This window comes from Balaenoptera borealis, assembly GCF_965194805.1.
Source record: "Balaenoptera borealis genome assembly, contig: HAP1_SCAFFOLD_1868, whole genome shotgun sequence".
Taxonomy (NCBI): Eukaryota; Metazoa; Chordata; class Mammalia; order Artiodactyla; family Balaenopteridae; genus Balaenoptera; species Balaenoptera borealis.
This window is the reverse complement of record NW_028122388.1, coordinates 34,608-53,197: the sequence shown is the minus strand read 5'-3', so window position 1 is coordinate 53,197 and position 18,590 is coordinate 34,608. Positions and strand designations below refer to the sequence as shown.

The 18,590-nt window shown below is 50.2% G+C and overlaps 2 long non-coding RNA genes across 2 annotated transcripts; one reads left to right on the top strand and one right to left on the bottom strand.

Annotated features, from left to right (window-relative positions):
• The first annotated feature begins 9,912 nt into the window (after positions 1-9,912).
• Positions 9,913-13,752, top strand: LOC309622236. The gene is made up of 3 exons (XR_014240618.1): positions 9,913-10,110; positions 11,911-12,329; positions 13,732-13,752. It is a non-coding gene; the product is annotated as an uncharacterized lncRNA (long non-coding RNA).
• Positions 13,132-17,766, bottom strand: LOC309622234. Its single transcript, XR_014240616.1, has 3 exons — positions 16,628-17,766; positions 14,309-14,668; positions 13,132-13,747 (listed from the first exon to the last, which is right to left on the bottom strand). It is a non-coding gene; the product is annotated as an uncharacterized lncRNA (long non-coding RNA).
• Positions 17,767-18,590: the final 824 nt, after the last annotated feature.

Genomic DNA, 18,590 nt, shown 5'->3' with positions numbered 1-18,590 from the left:
GTCATGTTCCCAGGCCACAGGGTTCCACCAGCAAACCTCAGTCCTGTTGCCAGGCCACAGGCTTCCACCATCAAGCCTCAGTCATGTTGCCAGTCCACAGGTTTCAGCGATCAAACCACATTCAAGTTCCCAGGCCACAGGGTTCCAGAATCAAGCCTGAATCATGTTGCCAGGCCACAGGGTACCACCATTAAACCTCAGTCATGTTCCCAGGCCACAGGGTTCCTCCATCAAACCTCACTCATGATCCCAGGCCACATATTTCCACAATGAAACCTCAGTCATTTTCCCATGCCACAGGTATCCAGAATCAAACCTCACTCATATTCCCAGGATACATGGTTCCAGAATCAAACCTCAGTCATGTTCCGAGGCCACAGGGTTCCACATTCAAACCTCAGGCATGTTGCCAGTCCACAGGTTTCTGCGATCAAACCAAATTCAAGTTCCCAGGCCACAGGGTTCCAGAATCAAGCCTCAGTCATGTTCCCAGGCCACAGGGTTCCACCAGCAAACCTCAGTCCTGTTCCGAGGCCACAGGGTTCCATCATCAAGCCTCAGTCATGTTCCCAAGACTGAGCGTTCCACAATCAATCCTCAGGCATGTTGCCAGGCCAAAGGGTTCAACAATTAAACCTCAGTCATGTTCCCAGGAAAGAGGGTTCCTGAATCAAACCAATGTCATGTGCCCAGTGCACAGGGTTCCACCATCAAACCTCAGTCATGTTGCCAGTCCACAGGTTTCTGCGATCAAACCACATTCAAGTTCACAGGCCACAGGGTTCCAGAATCAAGCCTCAGTCATGTTGCCAGGCCACAGGGTACCACCATCAAACCTCAGTCATGTTCCCAGGCAACAGGGTTCCTCCATCAAACCTCAATCATGTTCCCAGGACACAGGATTCCAGAATCAAACCAATGTCAAGTTCCCAGGCCATGGGTTGACAGTACCAGGCCTCAGTCATGTTTCCAGGGCCCAGGGTTCCACAATCAAACCTCAGTCATGTTGCCAGTCCACAGGTTTCTGCCATCAAACCTCAGTCAAGTTCCCAGGCCACAGGGTTCCAGAATCAAGCCTCAGTCGTGTTGCCAGGACATAGGGTACCACCATCAAACCTCAGTCATATTCCCAGACCACAGGTTTCCAGAATCCAACCGATTTCATGTTCCCAGGCAACAGGGTACCAGAATCCAAACCGATGTCATGTTCCCAGGCCACAGGATTCCACAATCTAACATCAGTCATGTTCCCAGGCCAATGGTTTTCAGAATCAAACCTCAGTCATATTCCCAGGGCACTTGGTTCCAGAATCAAACCTCAGTCATGTTCCCAGGACACAGTGATCTAGAATCAAACCTCAGTCATGTTCCCTGGACACAGGGTTCCAAAATCAAGCCTCACTCATATTCCCAGGCCAGAGGGTTCCACAATTAAACCTCAGTCATATTCCCAGACCAAAGGGTTCCACAATCAAACCTCAGTCCTGTTGCCAGGCCACGGTTCCACCGTCAAGCCTCAGTCATGTTCCCAGGCCATAGTGTTCCAGAATCAAACCTAAGTCTTCTTGCCAGGCCACAGGATTCCACCATCAAACCGCAGTCCTGTTGCCAGGCCACAGGGTTCCAGAATCAAGCCGCAGTCATGTTGCCAGGCCACAAGGTACCACTATCAAACCTCACTCATGTTCCCAGGCCACAGGGTTCCTCCATCAAACCTCAGTCATGTTCCCAGGCCACCGAATTCCACAATCTAACATCAGTCATGTTCCCAGACCAATGGTTTCCAGAATCAAACCTCAATCAGGTTCCCAGGGCACTTGGTTCCAGAATCAAACCAATGTCAAGTTCCCAGGCCATGGGTTTCCAGCACCAGGCCACAGTCATGTTTCCAGGGCACAGGGTTCCACAATCAAACGTCAGTCATGTTGCCAGTCCACAGGTTTCTTCCATCAAACCTCAGTCAAGTTCCCAGGCCACAGGGTTCCAGAATCAAGCCTCCGTCATTTTGCCAGGCCAGAGTGTTCCACCATCAAACCTCACTCATGATCCCAGGACACATATTTCCACAATGAAACCTCAGTCATGTTCCCAGGCCAGAGTGTTCTACAGTCAAACCTAAGTCATCTTGCCAGGCCACAGGATTCCACCATCTAACCTCAGTCCTGTTGCCAGGCCACAGGCTTGCACTATCAAGCCTCAGTCATGTTCCCAAGCCTGAGGGTTCCACAATCAAACCTCTGTCATGTTGCCAGGACACAGGGTTCAACCATCAAACCTCAGTCATGTTCCCGGGCCACAGGATTCCACAATCTAACATCAGTCATGTTCGCAGACCAATGGTTTCCAGAATCAAACCTCAATCATGTTCCCAGGACACAGGGTTCCAGAATCAAACAAAAGTCCAGTTCCCTGGCCATGGGTTTCCAGTACCAGGCCGCAGTCATGTTTCCAGGGCACAGGGTTCCACAATCAAACCTCAGTCATGTTGCCAGTCCACAGGTTTCTGCCATCAAACCTCAGTCAAGTTTGCAGGCCACAGGGTTCCAGAATCAAGTCTCAGTCATTTTGCCAGGCCAGAGTGTTCCACCATCAAACCTCACTCAAGATCCCAGGCCACATATTTCCACAATGAAACCTCAGTCATTTTCACAGGCCACAGGTATCCAGAATCAAACCTCAGTCAAATACTCAGGACACATGGTTCCACATTCAAACCTCAGTCATGTTCCAAGGACACAGGTGTCCAGAATAAAACCTCAGTCATGTTCCCAGTCCACAGGGTTCCAGAATCAAACCGTTCTCATGTTCCCAGGTCACAGGGTTCCAGAATCCACCGATTTCATGTTCCCAGGCCACAGGGTTCCAAAATCAATCCTCAGTTATGTTCCCAGGCCACAGGTTTCCAGAATCAAACCGTTCTCATGTTCCCAGGCCATAGGGTTCCAGAATCCACCGATGTCATGTACCCAGGCCACAGGGTTCCAGAATAAAACCTCAGGCATGTTCCCAGTCCACAGGGTTCCAGAACCAAGCCTCAGTCAGATTCCCAGGGCACAGTATTCCACAATCTAAACAGATGTCATGTTCCCAGGCCACAGGTTTCCAGAATCACGCCTCAGTCATGTTCCCAGGCCACAGGGATCCAGAATCAAACCTCAGTCATGTTGCCAGGACATAGGGTACCACCATCAAACCTCAGTCATATTCCCAGACCACAGGTTTCCAGAATCCAACCGATTTCATGTTCCCAGGCAACAGGGTACCAGAATCCAAACCGATTTCATGTTGCCAGGCCACAGGATTCCACAATCTAACATTACTCATGTTCCCAGGCCAATGGTTTTCAGAATCAAACCTCAGTCATATTCCCAGGGCACTTGGTTCCAGAATCAAACCTCAGTCATGTTCGCAGGACACAGGGTTCCAGAATCAAACCTCAGTCATGTTCCCTGGACACAGGTTTCAAAAATAAAACCCCAGTCATGTTCCCAGGCCACAGGGTTCCAGAATCAAGCCTCACTCATATTCCCAGGCCACAGGGTTCCACAATTAAACCTCAGTCATATTCCCAGGCCAAAGGGTTCCAATATCAAACCTCAGTCCTGTTGCCAGGCCACGGTTCCACCATCAAGCCTCAGTCATGTTCCCAGGCCACAGTGTTCCACAATCAAACCTAAGTCATCTTGCCAGGCCACAGGATGCCACCACCAAACCTCAGTCCTGTTGCCAGGCCACAGGGTTCCACCATCAAGGCTCAGTCTTGTTCCCAAGCCTGAGGGTTCCACAATCAAACCTCTTTCATTTTGCCAGGCCACAGGGTTCAACCATCAAACCTCAGTCATGTTCCCAGGAAACAGGGTTCCAGAATCAAACCAATGTCAAGTTCCCAAACACATGGTTCCAGAATCAAGCCTCAGTCATGTTGCCAGGCCACAGGGTACCACCCTCAAACCTCAGTCATGTTCCCAGGCTACAGGGTTCCTCCATCAAACCTCAATCATGTTCCCAGGACACAGGGTTCCAGAATCAAACCAATGACAAGTTCCCAGGCCATGGGTTTCCAGTACCAGGCCTCAGTCATATTTCCAGGGCAGAGGGTTCCACAATCAAACCTCAGTCCTGTTGCCAGGCCACGGTTCTACCATCAAGCCTAAGTCATGTTCCCAGGCCAGAGTGTTCCACAATCAAACCTAAGTCATCTTGCCAGGCCACAGGATTCCACCAGCAAACCGCAGTCCTGTAGCCAGGCCACAGGTTTCTGCCATCAAACCTCAGTCAAGTTCCCAGGACACATGGTTCCAGATTCAAACCTAAGTCATGTTCGCAGGCCACAGGGTTCCAAAATCAAACCTCAGTCATGTTCCCAGGACAAAGGTGTCCAGAACCAAACCTCAGTCATATTCCGAGGGAACAGGGTTCCAGAAACAAAACTCAGTCATGTTGCCAGGCCACAGGTTTCCACCATCAAACCTCAGACATGTTCCCAGGTAACAGGCTTCCAGAATCAAACCGTTCTCATGTTCCCAGGCCACAGGGTTCCAGAATCCACCGATGTCATGTTCACAGGCCACAGCGTTTCAGAATCAATCCTCCGTTATGTTCCCAGGCTACAGGGTTCCAGAATAAATCCTCAGTCATGTTCCCAGTCCACAGGGTTCCATAACCAAGCCTCAGTCAGTTTCCCAGGGCACAGTATTCCACAATCTAAACAGATGTCATGTTCCCAGGCCACAGGATTCCAGAATACGCCTCAGTCATGTTCCCAGACCACAGGGATCCAGATTCAAACCTCAGTCGTGTTGCCAGGACATAGGGTACCACCATCAAACCTCAGTCATATTCCCAGGCCACAAGTTTCCACAATCCAACCGATTTCATGTTCCCAGGCAACAGGGTACCAGAATCCAAACCGATGTCATGTTCCCAGGCCACAGGATTCCACAATCTAACATCACTCATGTTCCCAGGCCAATGGTTTTCAGAATCAAACCTCAGTCATATTCCCAGGGCACTTGGTTCCAGAATCAAACCTCAGTCATGTTCGCAGGACACAGGGTTCCAGAATCAAACCTCAGTCATGTTCCCTGGACACAGGTTTCAAAAATAAAACCCCAGTCATGTTCCCAGGCCACAGGGTTCCAGAATCAAGCCTCACTCATATTGCCAGGCCACAGGGTTCCACAATTAAACCTCAGTCATATTCCCAGGCCAAAGGGTTCCAATATCAAACCTCAGTCCTGTTGCCAGGCCACGGTTCCACCATCAAGCCTCAGTCATGTTCCCAAACCTGAGGGTTCCACAATCAAACTTCAGCCATGTTCCCATGCCATAGGGTTCCAGAAACCAATCGATGTCATGTTTCCGGGCCACAGGGTTCCAGAATCAATCCTCAGTTATGTTCTCAGGCTACAGGCTTCCAGAATAAAACCTCAGTCATGTTCCCAGTCCACAGGGTTCCAGAACCAAGCCTCAGTCAGTTTCCCAGGGCACAGTATTCCGCAATCTAAACAGATGTCATGTTCCCAGGCCAAAGGGTTCCACCAGCAAACCTCAGTCCTGTTGCGAGGCCACAGGGTTCCACCATCAAGCCTTAGTCATGTTCCCAAGCCTGAGCGCTCCACAATCTAACCTCAGTCATGACCCCAGTGCACAGGGTTCCACCATCAAACCTCAGTCATGTTGCCAGTCCACAGGTTTCTGCGATCAAACCACATTCAAGTTCCCAGGCCACAGGGTTCCAGAATCAAGCCGCAGTCATGTTGCGAGGCCACAGGGTACCACCATCAAACCTCAGTCATGTTCCCAGGCCACAGGGTTCCTCCATCAAACCTCAATCATGTTCCCAGGACACAGGATTTCAGAATCAAACCAATGTCCAGTTCCCAGGCCATGGGTTGACAGTACCAGGCCTCAGTCATGTTTCCAGGGCCCAGGGTTCCACAATCAAACCTCAGTCATGTTGCCAGTCCACAGGTTTCTGCCATCAAACCTCAGTCAAGTTCCCAGGCCACAGGGTTCCAGAATCAAGCCTCAGTCGTGTTGCCAGGACATAGGGTACCACCATCAAACCTCAGTCATATTCCCAGACCACAGGTTTCCAGAATCCAACTGATTTCATGCTCCCAGGCAACAGGGTACCAGAATCCAAACCGATGTCATGTTCCCAGGCCACAGGATTCCACCATCAAACCGCAGTCCTGTTGCCAGGCCACAGGGTTCCAGAATCAAGCCGCAGTCATGTTGCCAGGCCACAAGGTACCACCATCAAACCTCACTCATGTTCCCAGGCCACAGGGTTCCTCCATCAAACCTCAGTCATGTTCCCAGGCCACCGAATTCCACAATCTAACATCAGTCATGTTCCCAGACCAATGGTTTCCAGAATCAAACCTCAATCAGGTTCCCAGGGCACTTGGTTCCAGAATCAAACCAATGTCAAGTTCCCAGGCCATGGGTTTCCAGCACCAGGCCACAGTCATGTTTCCAGGGCACAGGGTTCCACAATCAAACGTCAGTCATGTTGCCAGTCCACAGGTTTCTTCCATCAAACCTCAGTCAAGTTCCCAGGCCACAGGGTTCCAGAATCAAGCCTCCGTCATTTTGCCAGGCCAGAGTGTTCCACCATCAAACCTCACTCATGATCCCAGGACACATATTTCCACAATGAAACCTCAGTCATGTTCCCAGGCCAGAGTGTTCTACAGTCAAACCTAAGTCATCTTGCCAGGCCACAGGATTCCACCATCTAACCTCAGTCCTGTTGCCAGGCCACAGGCTTGCACTATCAAGCCTCAGTCATGTTCCCAAGCCTGAGGGTTCCACAATCAAACCTCTGTCATGTTGCCAGGACACAGGGTTCAACCATCAAACCTCAGTCATGTTCCCGGGCCACAGGATTCCACAATCTAACATCAGTCATGTTCGCAGACCAATGGTTTCCAGAATCAAACCTCAATCATGTTCCCAGGACACAGGGTTCCAGAATCAAACAAAAGTCCAGTTCCCTGGCCATGGGTTTCCAGTACCAGGCCGCAGTCATGTTTCCAGGGCACAGGGTTCCACAATCAAACCTCAGTCATGTTGCCAGTCCACAGGTTTCTGCCATCAAACCTCAGTCAAGTTTGCAGGCCACAGGGTTCCAGAATCAAGTCTCAGTCATTTTGCCAGGCCAGAGTGTTCCACCATCAAACCTCACTCAAGATCCCAGGCCACATATTTCCACAATGAAACCTCAGTCATTTTCACAGGCCACAGGTATCCAGAATCAAACCTCAGTCAAATACTCAGGACACATGGTTCCACATTCAAACCTCAGTCATGTTCCAAGGACACAGGTGTCCAGAATAAAACCTCAGTCATGTTCCCAGTCCACAGGGTTCCAGAATCAAACCGTTCTCATGTTCCCAGGTCACAGGGTTCCAGAATCCACCGATTTCATGTTCCCAGGCCACAGGGTTCCAAAATCAATCCTCAGTTATGTTCCCAGGCCACAGGTTTCCAGAATCAAACCGTTCTCATGTTCCCAGGCCATAGGGTTCCAGAATCCACCGATGTCATGTACCCAGGCCACAGGGTTCCAGAATAAAACCTCAGGCATGTTCCCAGTCCACAGGGTTCCAGAACCAAGCCTCAGTCAGATTCCCAGGGCACAGTATTCCACAATCTAAACAGATGTCATGTTCCCAGGCCACAGGTTTCCAGAATCACGCCTCAGTCATGTTCCCAGGCCACAGGGATCCAGAATCAAACCTCAGTCATGTTGCCAGGACATAGGGTACCACCATCAAACCTCAGTCATATTCCCAGACCACAGGTTTCCAGAATCCAACCGATTTCATGTTCCCAGGCAACAGGGTACCAGAATCCAAACCGATTTCATGTTGCCAGGCCACAGGATTCCACAATCTAACATTACTCATGTTCCCAGGCCAATGGTTTTCAGAATCAAACCTCAGTCATATTCCCAGGGCACTTGGTTCCAGAATCAAACCTCAGTCATGTTCGCAGGACACAGGGTTCCAGAATCAAACCTCAGTCATGTTCCCTGGACACAGGTTTCAAAAATAAAACCCCAGTCATGTTCCCAGGCCACAGGGTTCCAGAATCAAGCCTCACTCATATTCCCAGGCCACAGGGTTCCACAATTAAACCTCAGTCATATTCCCAGGCCAAAGGGTTCCAATATCAAACCTCAGTCCTGTTGCCAGGCCACGGTTCCACCATCAAGCCTCAGTCATGTTCCCAGGCCACAGTGTTCCACAATCAAACCTAAGTCATCTTGCCAGGCCACAGGATGCCACCACCAAACCTCAGTCCTGTTGCCAGGCCACAGGGTTCCACCATCAAGGCTCAGTCTTGTTCCCAAGCCTGAGGGTTCCACAATCAAACCTCTTTCATTTTGCCAGGCCACAGGGTTCAACCATCAAACCTCAGTCATGTTCCCAGGAAACAGGGTTCCAGAATCAAACCAATGTCAAGTTCCCAAACACATGGTTCCAGAATCAAGCCTCAGTCATGTTGCCAGGCCACAGGGTACCACCCTCAAACCTCAGTCATGTTCCCAGGCTACAGGGTTCCTCCATCAAACCTCAATCATGTTCCCAGGACACAGGGTTCCAGAATCAAACCAATGACAAGTTCCCAGGCCATGGGTTTCCAGTACCAGGCCTCAGTCATATTTCCAGGGCAGAGGGTTCCACAATCAAACCTCAGTCCTGTTGCCAGGCCACGGTTCTACCATCAAGCCTAAGTCATGTTCCCAGGCCAGAGTGTTCCACAATCAAACCTAAGTCATCTTGCCAGGCCACAGGATTCCACCAGCAAACCGCAGTCCTGTAGCCAGGCCACAGGTTTCTGCCATCAAACCTCAGTCAAGTTCCCAGGACACATGGTTCCAGATTCAAACCTAAGTCATGTTCGCAGGCCACAGGGTTCCAAAATCAAACCTCAGTCATGTTCCCAGGACAAAGGTGTCCAGAACCAAACCTCAGTCATATTCCGAGGGAACAGGGTTCCAGAAACAAAACTCAGTCATGTTGCCAGGCCACAGGTTTCCACCATCAAACCTCAGACATGTTCCCAGGTAACAGGCTTCCAGAATCAAACCGTTCTCATGTTCCCAGGCCACAGGGTTCCAGAATCCACCGATGTCATGTTCACAGGCCACAGCGTTTCAGAATCAATCCTCCGTTATGTTCCCAGGCTACAGGGTTCCAGAATAAATCCTCAGTCATGTTCCCAGTCCACAGGGTTCCATAACCAAGCCTCAGTCAGTTTCCCAGGGCACAGTATTCCACAATCTAAACAGATGTCATGTTCCCAGGCCACAGGATTCCAGAATACGCCTCAGTCATGTTCCCAGACCACAGGGATCCAGATTCAAACCTCAGTCGTGTTGCCAGGACATAAGGTACCACCATCAAACCTCAGTCATATTCCCAGACCACAAGTTTCCACAATCCAACCGATTTCATGTTCCCAGGCAACAGGGTACCAGAATCCAAACCGATGTCATGTTCCCAGGCCACAGGATTCCACAATCTAACATCACTCATGTTCCCAGGCCAATGGTTTTCAGAATCAAACCTCAGTCATATTCCCAGGGCACTTGGTTCCAGAATCAAACCTCAGTCATGTTCCTACGACACAGGGTTCCAGAATAAAACCTCAGTCATATTCCCACGCCACAGGTTTCCAGAATCAAACCTATTTCATGTTCCCAGGCAACAGAGTACCAGATTCCAAACTGATGTCATTTTCCCAGGCCACAGGCTTCCACCATCAAACCTCAGTCATGTTGCCAGTCCACAGTTTTCTGCGATCAAACCACATTCAAGTTCCCAGGCCACAGGGTTCCAGAATCAAGCCTCAGTCATATTGCGAGGCCACAGGGTACCACCATCAAACCTCAGTCATGTTCCCAGGCCACAGGGTTCCACCATCAAACCTCAGTCATGTTGCCAGTCCACAGGTTTCTGCCATCAAACCTCAGTCACGTTCCCAGGCCACAGATTTCCAGAATCAAACCTCAGTCATATTCCCAGGGCACATGTTTCCAGAATCAAACCTCAGTCATGTTCGCAGGCCACAGGGTTCCAATATCAAACCTCAGTCATGTTGCCAGGACAAAGGTTTCCAGAATGAAGCCTCACTCATATTCCCAGGCCACAGGTTTCCACAATTTAACCTCAGTCATATTCCCAGGCCAAAGTGTTCCACAATCAAACCTCAGTCCTGTTGCCAGGCCACGGTTCCACCATCAAGCCTCAGTCATGGTCCCAGGCCAGAGTGTTCCACAATCAAACCTAAGTCATCTTGCCAGGCCACAGGATTCCACCGTCAAACCGCAGTCCTGTTGCCAGGCCACAGGTTTCCACAATCAAGCCGCAGTCATGTTCCCAGGCCACAGGGTTCCTCCATCAAACCTCAGTCATGTTCCCAGGCCACCGAATTCCACAATCTAACATCAGTCATGTTCCCAGACCAATGGTTTCCAGAATCAAACCTCAATCATGTTCCCAGGGCACTTGGTTCCAGAATCAAACCAATGTCAAGTTCCCAGGCCATGGGTTTCCAGCACCAGGCCACAGTCATGTTTCCAGGGCACAGGGTTCCACAATCAAATGTCAGTCATGTTGCCAGTCCACAGGTTTCTTCCATCAAACCTCAGTCAAGTTCCCAGGCCACAGGGTTCCGGAATCAAGCCTCAGTCATTTTGCCAGGCCAGAGTGTTCCACCATCAAACCTCACTCATGATCCCAGGACACATATTTCCACAATGAAACCTCAGTCATGTTCCCAGGCCAGAGTGTTCCACAATCAAACCTAAGTCATCTTGCCAGGCCACAGGATTCCACCATCAAACCTCAGTCCTGTTGCCAGGCCACAGGCTTCCACTATCAAGCCTAAGTCATGTTCCCATGCCTGAGGGTTCCACAATCAAACCTCAACCATGTTCCCATGCCACAGGGTTCCAGAATCCAACCGATGTCATGTTCCCAGGCCACAGGGTTCCAGAATCAAATCTCAGTTATGTTCCCAGTCTACAGGCTTCCAGCATAAAACCTCACTCATGTTCCCAGTCCACAGGGTTCCAGAACCAAGCCTCAGTCAGGTTCCCAGGGCACAGTATTCCACAATCTAAACAGATGTCATGTTCCCAGGTCACAGTTTTCCAGAATCACGCCTCAGTCATGTTCCCAGGCCACAGGGATCCAGAATCAAACCTCAGTCACGTTGCCAGGCCATAGGGTACAACCATCAAACCTCAGTCATATTCCCAGGCCACAGGTTTCCAGAATCAAACCGATTTCATGTTCCCATGCAACAGAGTACCAGATTCCAAACTGATGTCATGTTCCCAGGCCACAGGGTTCCACCAGCAAACCTCAGTCCTGTTGCCAGGCCACAGGGTTCAACCATCAAACCTCAGTCATGTTCCCAGGAAACAGGGTTCCAGAATCAAACCAATGTCATGTTCCCAGTGCACAGGCTTCCACCATCAAACCTCAGTCATGTTGCCAGTCCACAGGTTTCTGCGATCAAACCACATTCAAGTTCCCAGGCCACAGGGTTCCAGAATCAAGCCTCAGTCATGTTGCCAGGCCACAGAGTTTCACCATCAAACATCAGTCATGTTCCCAGGCCATAGGGTTCCTCCATCAAACCTCAATTATATTCCCAGGACACAGGATTCCAGAATCAAACCAATGTCAAGTTCCCAGGCCATGAGTTTCCAGTACCAGGCCTCAGTCATGTTTCCAGGGCACAGGGTTCCACAATCAAACCTCATTCATGTTACCAGTCCAAAGTTTCTGCCATCAAACCTCAGTCAAGTTCCCAGGCCACAGATTTCCAGAATCAAACCTCAGTCATATTCCCAGGACACATGGTTCCAAAATCAATCCTCAGTCATGTTCCCAGGACAAAGGTGTCCAGAATTAAACCTCAGTCATGTTGCCCGGCCACAGGGTTCAACCATCAAACCTCAGTCATATTCCCAGGAAACAGGGTTCCAGAATCAAACCAATGTCATGTTCCCAGGCCACTGGGTTCCAGTATCAGGCCTCAGTCATGTTCCCAGTGCACAGGGTTCCACCATCAAACCTCAGTCATGTTGCCAGTCCACAGGTTTCAGCGATCAAACCACATTCAAGTTCCCAGGCCACAGGGTTCCAGAATCAAGCCTCAGTCATGTTGCCAGGCCACAGGGTACCACCATCAAACCTCAGTCATGTTCCCAGGCCACAGGGTTCCTCCATCAAACCTCACTCATGATCCCAGGCCACATATTTCCACAATGAAACCTCAGTCATTTTCCCATGCCACAGGTATCCAGAATCAAACCTCACTCATATTCCCAGGACACATGGTTCCAGAATCAAACCTCAGTCATGTTCCTAGGCCACAGGGTTCCACATTCAAACCTCAGGCATGTTGCCAGTCCACAGGTTTCTGCGATCAAACCACATTCAAGTTCCCAGGCCACAGGGTTCCAGAATCAAACCTCAGTCATGTTCCCAGGCCACAGGGTTCCACCAGCAAACCTCAGTCCTGTTCCGAGGCCACAGGGTTCCATCATCAAGCCTCAGTCATGTTCCCAGGAAACAGGGTTCCAGATTCAAACGAATGTCATATGCCCAGTGCACAGGGTTCCACCATCAAACCTCAGTCATGTTGCCAGTCCACAGGTTTCTGCGATCAAACCACATTCAAGTTCCCAGGCCACAGGGTTCCAGAATCAAGCCACAGTCATGTTGCCAGGCCAAAGGGTACCACCATTAAACCTCAGTCATGTTCCCAGGCCACAGGGTTCCTCCATCAAACCTCAATCATGTTCCCAGGACACAGGATTGCAGAATCAAACCAATGTCAAGTTCCCAGGCCATGGGTTTCCAGTACCAGGCCTCAGTCATGTTTCCAGGGCACAGGGTTCCACAATCAAACCTCAGTCATGTTTCCAGTCCACAGGTTTCTGCCATCAAACCTCAGTACAAGTTCCCAGGCCACAGATTTCCAGAGTCAAACCTCAGTCATATTCCCAGGGCACTTGGTTCCAGAATCAAACCAATGTCAAGTTCCTAGGCCATGGGTTTCCAGCACCAGGCCACAGTCATATTTCCAGGGCACAGGGTTCCACAATCAAACGTCAGTCATGTTGCCAGTCCACAGGTTTCTTCCATCAAACCTCAGTCAAGTTCCCAGGCCACAGGGTTCCAGAATCAAGCCTCAGTCATTTTGCCAGGCCAGAGTGTTCCACCATCAAACCTCACTCATGATCCCAGGACACATATTTCCACAATGAAACCTCAGTCATGTTCCCAGGCCAGAGTGTTCCACAATCAAACCTAAGTCATCTTGCCAGGCCACAGGATTCCACCATCAAACCTCAGTCCTGTTGCCAGGCCACAGGCTTCCTCTATCAAGCCTCAGTCATGTTCCCAAGCCTGAGGGTTCCACAATCAAACCTCAGCCATGTTCCTATGCCACAGGATTCCAGAATCCAACCGATGTCATGTTCCCAGGCCACAGGGTTCCAGAATCAATCCTCAGTTATGTTCCCAGGCTACAGGCTTCCAGCATAAAACCTCACTCATGTTCCCAGGCCACAGGGTTCCAGAACCAAGCCTCAGTCAGGTTCCCAGTGTACAGTATTCCACAATCTAAACAGATGGCATGTTCCCAGTTCACAGGTTTCCAGAATCACGCCTCAGTCATGTTCCCAGGCCACAGGGATCCAGAATCAAACCTCAGTCACGTTGCCAGGCCATAGGGTACAACCATCAAACCTCAGTCATATTCCCAGGCCACAGGTTTCCAGAATCAAAACGATTTCATGTTCCCAGGCAACAGAGTACCAGATTCCAAACTGATGTCATGTTCCCAGGCCACAGGGTTCCACCAGCAAACCTCAGTCCTGTTGCCAGGCCACAGGCTTCCACCATCAAGCCTCAGTCATGTTGCCAGTCCACAGGTTTCAGCGATCAAACCACATTCAAGTTCCCAGGCCACAGGGTTCCAGAATCAAGCCTGAATCATGTTGCCAGGCCACAGGGTACCACCATTAAACCTCAGTCATGTTCCCAGGCCACAGGGTTCCTCCATCAAACCTCACTCATGATCCCAGGCCACATATTTCCACAATGAAACCTCAGTCATTTTCCCATGCCACAGGTATCCAGAATCAAACCTCACTCATATTCCCAGGATACATGGTTCCAGAATCAAACCTCAGTCATGTTCCGAGGCCACAGGGTTCCACATTCAAACCTCAGGCATGTTGCCAGTCCACAGGTTTCTGCGATCAAACCAAATTCAAGTTCCCAGGCCACAGGGTTCCAGAATCAAGCCTCAGTCATGTTCCCAGGCCACAGGGTTCCACCAGCAAACCTCAGTCCTGTTCCGAGGCCACAGGGTTCCATCATCAAGCCTCAGTCATGTTCCCAAGACTGAGCGTTCCACAATCAATCCTCAGGCATGTTGCCAGGCCAAAGGGTTCAACAATTAAACCTCAGTCATGTTCCCAGGAAAGAGGGTTCCTGAATCAAACCAATGTCATGTGCCCAGTGCACAGGGTTCCACCATCAAACCTCAGTCATGTTGCCAGTCCACAGGTTTCTGCGATCAAACCACATTCAAGTTCACAGGCCACAGGGTTCCAGAATCAAGCCTCAGTCATGTTGCCAGGCCACAGGGTACCACCATCAAACCTCAGTCATGTTCCCAGGCAACAGGGTTCCTCCATCAAACCTCAATCATGTTCCCAGGACACAGGATTCCAGAATCAAACCAATGTCAAGTTCCCAGGCCATGGGTTGACAGTACCAGGCCTCAGTCATGTTTCCAGGGCCCAGGGTTCCACAATCAAACCTCAGTCATGTTGCCAGTCCACAGGTTTCTGCCATCAAACCTCAGTCAAGTTCCCAGGCCACAGGGTTCCAGAATCAAGCCTCAGTCGTGTTGCCAGGACATAGGGTACCACCATCAAACCTCAGTCATATTCCCAGACCACAGGTTTCCAGAATCCAACCGATTTCATGTTCCCAGGCAACAGGGTACCAGAATCCAAACCGATGTCATGTTCCCAGGCCACAGGATTCCACAATCTAACATCAGTCATGTTCCCAGGCCAATGGTTTTCAGAATCAAACCTCAGTCATATTCCCAGGGCACTTGGTTCCAGAATCAAACCTCAGTCATGTTCCCAGGACACAGTGATCTAGAATCAAACCTCAGTCATGTTCCCTGGACACAGGGTTCCAAAATCAAGCCTCACTCATATTCCCAGGCCAGAGGGTTCCACAATTAAACCTCAGTCATATTCCCAGACCAAAGGGTTCCACAATCAAACCTCAGTCCTGTTGCCAGGCCACGGTTCCACCGTCAAGCCTCAGTCATGTTCCCAGGCCATAGTGTTCCAGAATCAAACCTAAGTCTTCTTGCCAGGCCACAGGATTCCACCATCAAACCGCAGTCCTGTTGCCAGGCCACAGGGTTCCAGAATCAAGCCGCAGTCATGTTGCCAGGCCACAAGGTACCACCATCAAACCTCACTCATATTCCCAGGCCACAGGGTTCCTCCATCAAACCTCAGTCATGTTCCCAGGCCACCGAATTCCACAATCTAACATCAGTCATGTTCCCAGACCAATGGTTTCCAGAATCAAACCTCAATCAGGTTCCCAGGGCACTTGGTTCCAGAATCAAACCAATGTCAAGTTCCCAGGCCATGGGTTTCCAGCACCAGGCCACAGTCATGTTTCCAGGGCACAGGGTTCCACAATCAAACGTCAGTCATGTTGCCAGTCCACAGGTTTCTTCCATCAAACCTCAGTCAAGTTCCCAGGCCACAGGGTTCCAGAATCAAGCCTCCGTCATTTTGCCAGGCCAGAGTGTTCCACCATCAAACCTCACTCATGATCCCAGGACACATATTTCCACAATGAAACCTCAGTCATGTTCCCAGGCCAGAGTGTTCTACAGTCAAACCTAAGTCATCTTGCCAGGCCACAGGATTCCACCATCTAACCTCAGTCCTGTTGCCAGGCCACAGGCTTGCACTATCAAGCCTCAGTCATGTTCCCAAGCCTGAGGGTTCCACAATCAAACCTCTGTCATGTTGCCAGGACACAGGGTTCAACCATCAAACCTCAGTCATGTTCCCGGGCCACAGGATTCCACAATCTAACATCAGTCATGTTCGCAGACCAATGGTTTCCAGAATCAAACCTCAATCATGTTCCCAGGACACAGGGTTCCAGAATCAAACAAAAGTCCAGTTCCCTGGCCATGGGTTTCCAGTACCAGGCCGCAGTCATGTTTCCAGGGCACAGGGTTCCACAATCAAACCTCAGTCATGTTGCCAGTCCACAGGTTTCTGCCATCAAACCTCAGTCAAGTTTGCAGGCCACAGGGTTCCAGAATCAAGTCTCAGTCATTTTGCCAGGCCAGAGTGTTCCACCATCAAACCTCACTCAAGATCCCAGGCCACATATTTCCACAATGAAACCTCAGTCATTTTCACAGGCCACAGGTATCCAGAATCAAACCTCAGTCAAATACTCAGGACACATGGTTCCACATTCAAACCTCAGTCATGTTCCAAGGACACAGGTGTCCAGAATAAAACCTCAGTCATGTTCCCAGTCCACAGGGTTCCAGAATCAAACCGTTCTCATGTTCCCAGGTCACAGGGTTCCAGAATCCACCGATTTCATGTTCCCAGGCCACAGGGTTCCAAAATCAATCCTCAGTTATGTTCCCAGGCCACAGGTTTCCAGAATCAAACCGTTCTCATGTTCCCAGGCCATAGGGTTCCAGAATCCACCGATGTCATGTACCCAGGCCACAGGGTTCCAGAATAAAACCTCAGGCATGTTCCCAGTCCACAGGGTTCCAGAACCAAGCCTCAGTCAGATTCCCAGGGCACAGTATTCCACAATCTAAACAGATGTCATGTTCCCAGGCCACAGGTTTCCAGAATCACGCCTCAGTCATGTTCCCAGGCCACAGGGATCCAGAATCAAACCTCAGTCATGTTGCCAGGACATAGGGTACCACCATCAAACCTCAGTCATATTCCCAGACCACAGGTTTCCAGAATCCAACCGATTTCATGTTCCCAGGCAACAGGGTACCAGAATCCAAACCGATTTCATGTTGCCAGGCCACAGGATTCCACAATCTAACATTACTCATGTTCCCAGGCCAATGGTTTTCAGAATCAAACCTCAGTCATATTCCCAGGGCACTTGGTTCCAGAATCAAACCTCAGTCATGTTCGCAGGACACAGGGTTCCAGAATAAAACCTCAGTCATGTTCCCTGGACACAGGTTTCAAAAATAAAACCCCAGTCATGTTCCCAGGCCACAGGGTTCCAGAATCAAGCCTCACTCATATTCCCAGGCCACAGGGTTCCACAATTAAACCTCAGTCATATTCCCAGGCCAAAGGGTTCCAATATCAAACCTCAGTCCTGTTGCCAGGCCACGGTTCCACCATCAAGCCTCAGTCATGTTCCCAGGCCACAGTGTTCCACAATCAAACCTAAGTCATCTTGCCAGGCCACAGGATGCCACCACCAAACCTCAGTCCTGTTGCCAGGCCACAGGGTTCCACCATCAAGGCTCAGTCTTGTTCCCAAGCCTGAGGGTTCCACAATCAAACCTCTTTCATTTTGCCAGGCCACAGGGTTCAACCATCAAACCTCAGTCATGTTCCCAGGAAACAGGGTTCCAGAATCAAACCAATGTCAAGTTCCCAAACACATGGTTCCAGAATCAAGCCTCAGTCATGTTGCCAGGCCACAGGGTACCACCCTCAAACCTCAGTCATGTTCCCAGGCTACAGGGTTCCTCCATCAAACCTCAATCATGTTCCCAGGACACAGGGTTCCAGAATCAAACCAATGACAAGTTCCCAGGCCATGGGTTTCCAGTACCAGGCCTCAGTCATATTTCCAGGGCAGAGGGTTCCACAATCAAACCTCAGTCCTGTTGCCAGGCCACGGTTCTACCATCAAGCCTAAGTCATGTTCCCAGGCCAGAGTGTTCCACAATCAAACCTAAGTCATCTTGCCAGGCCACAGGATTCCACCAGCAAACCGCAGTCCTGTAGCCAGGCCACAGGTTTCTGCCATCAAACCTCAGTCAAGTTCCCAGGACACATGGTTCCAGATTCAAACCTAAGTCATGTTCGCAGGCCACAGGGTTCCAAAATCAAACCTCAGTCATGTTCCCAGGACAAAGGTGTCCAGAACCAAACCTCAGTCATATTCCGAGGGAACAGGGTTCCAGAAACAAAACTCAGTCATGTTGCCAGGCCACAGGTTTCCACCATCAAACCTCAGACATGTTCCCAGGCAACAGGCTTCCAGAATCAAACCGTTCTCATGTTCCCAGGCCACAGGGTTCCAGAATCCACCGATGTCATGTTCACAGGCCACAGGGTTTCAGAATCAATCCTCCGTTATGTTCCCAGGCTACAGGGTTCCAGAATAAATCCTCAGTCATGTTCCCAGTCCACAGGGTTCCATAACCAAGCCTCAGTCAGTTTCCCAGGGCACAGTATTCCACAATCTAAACAGATGTCA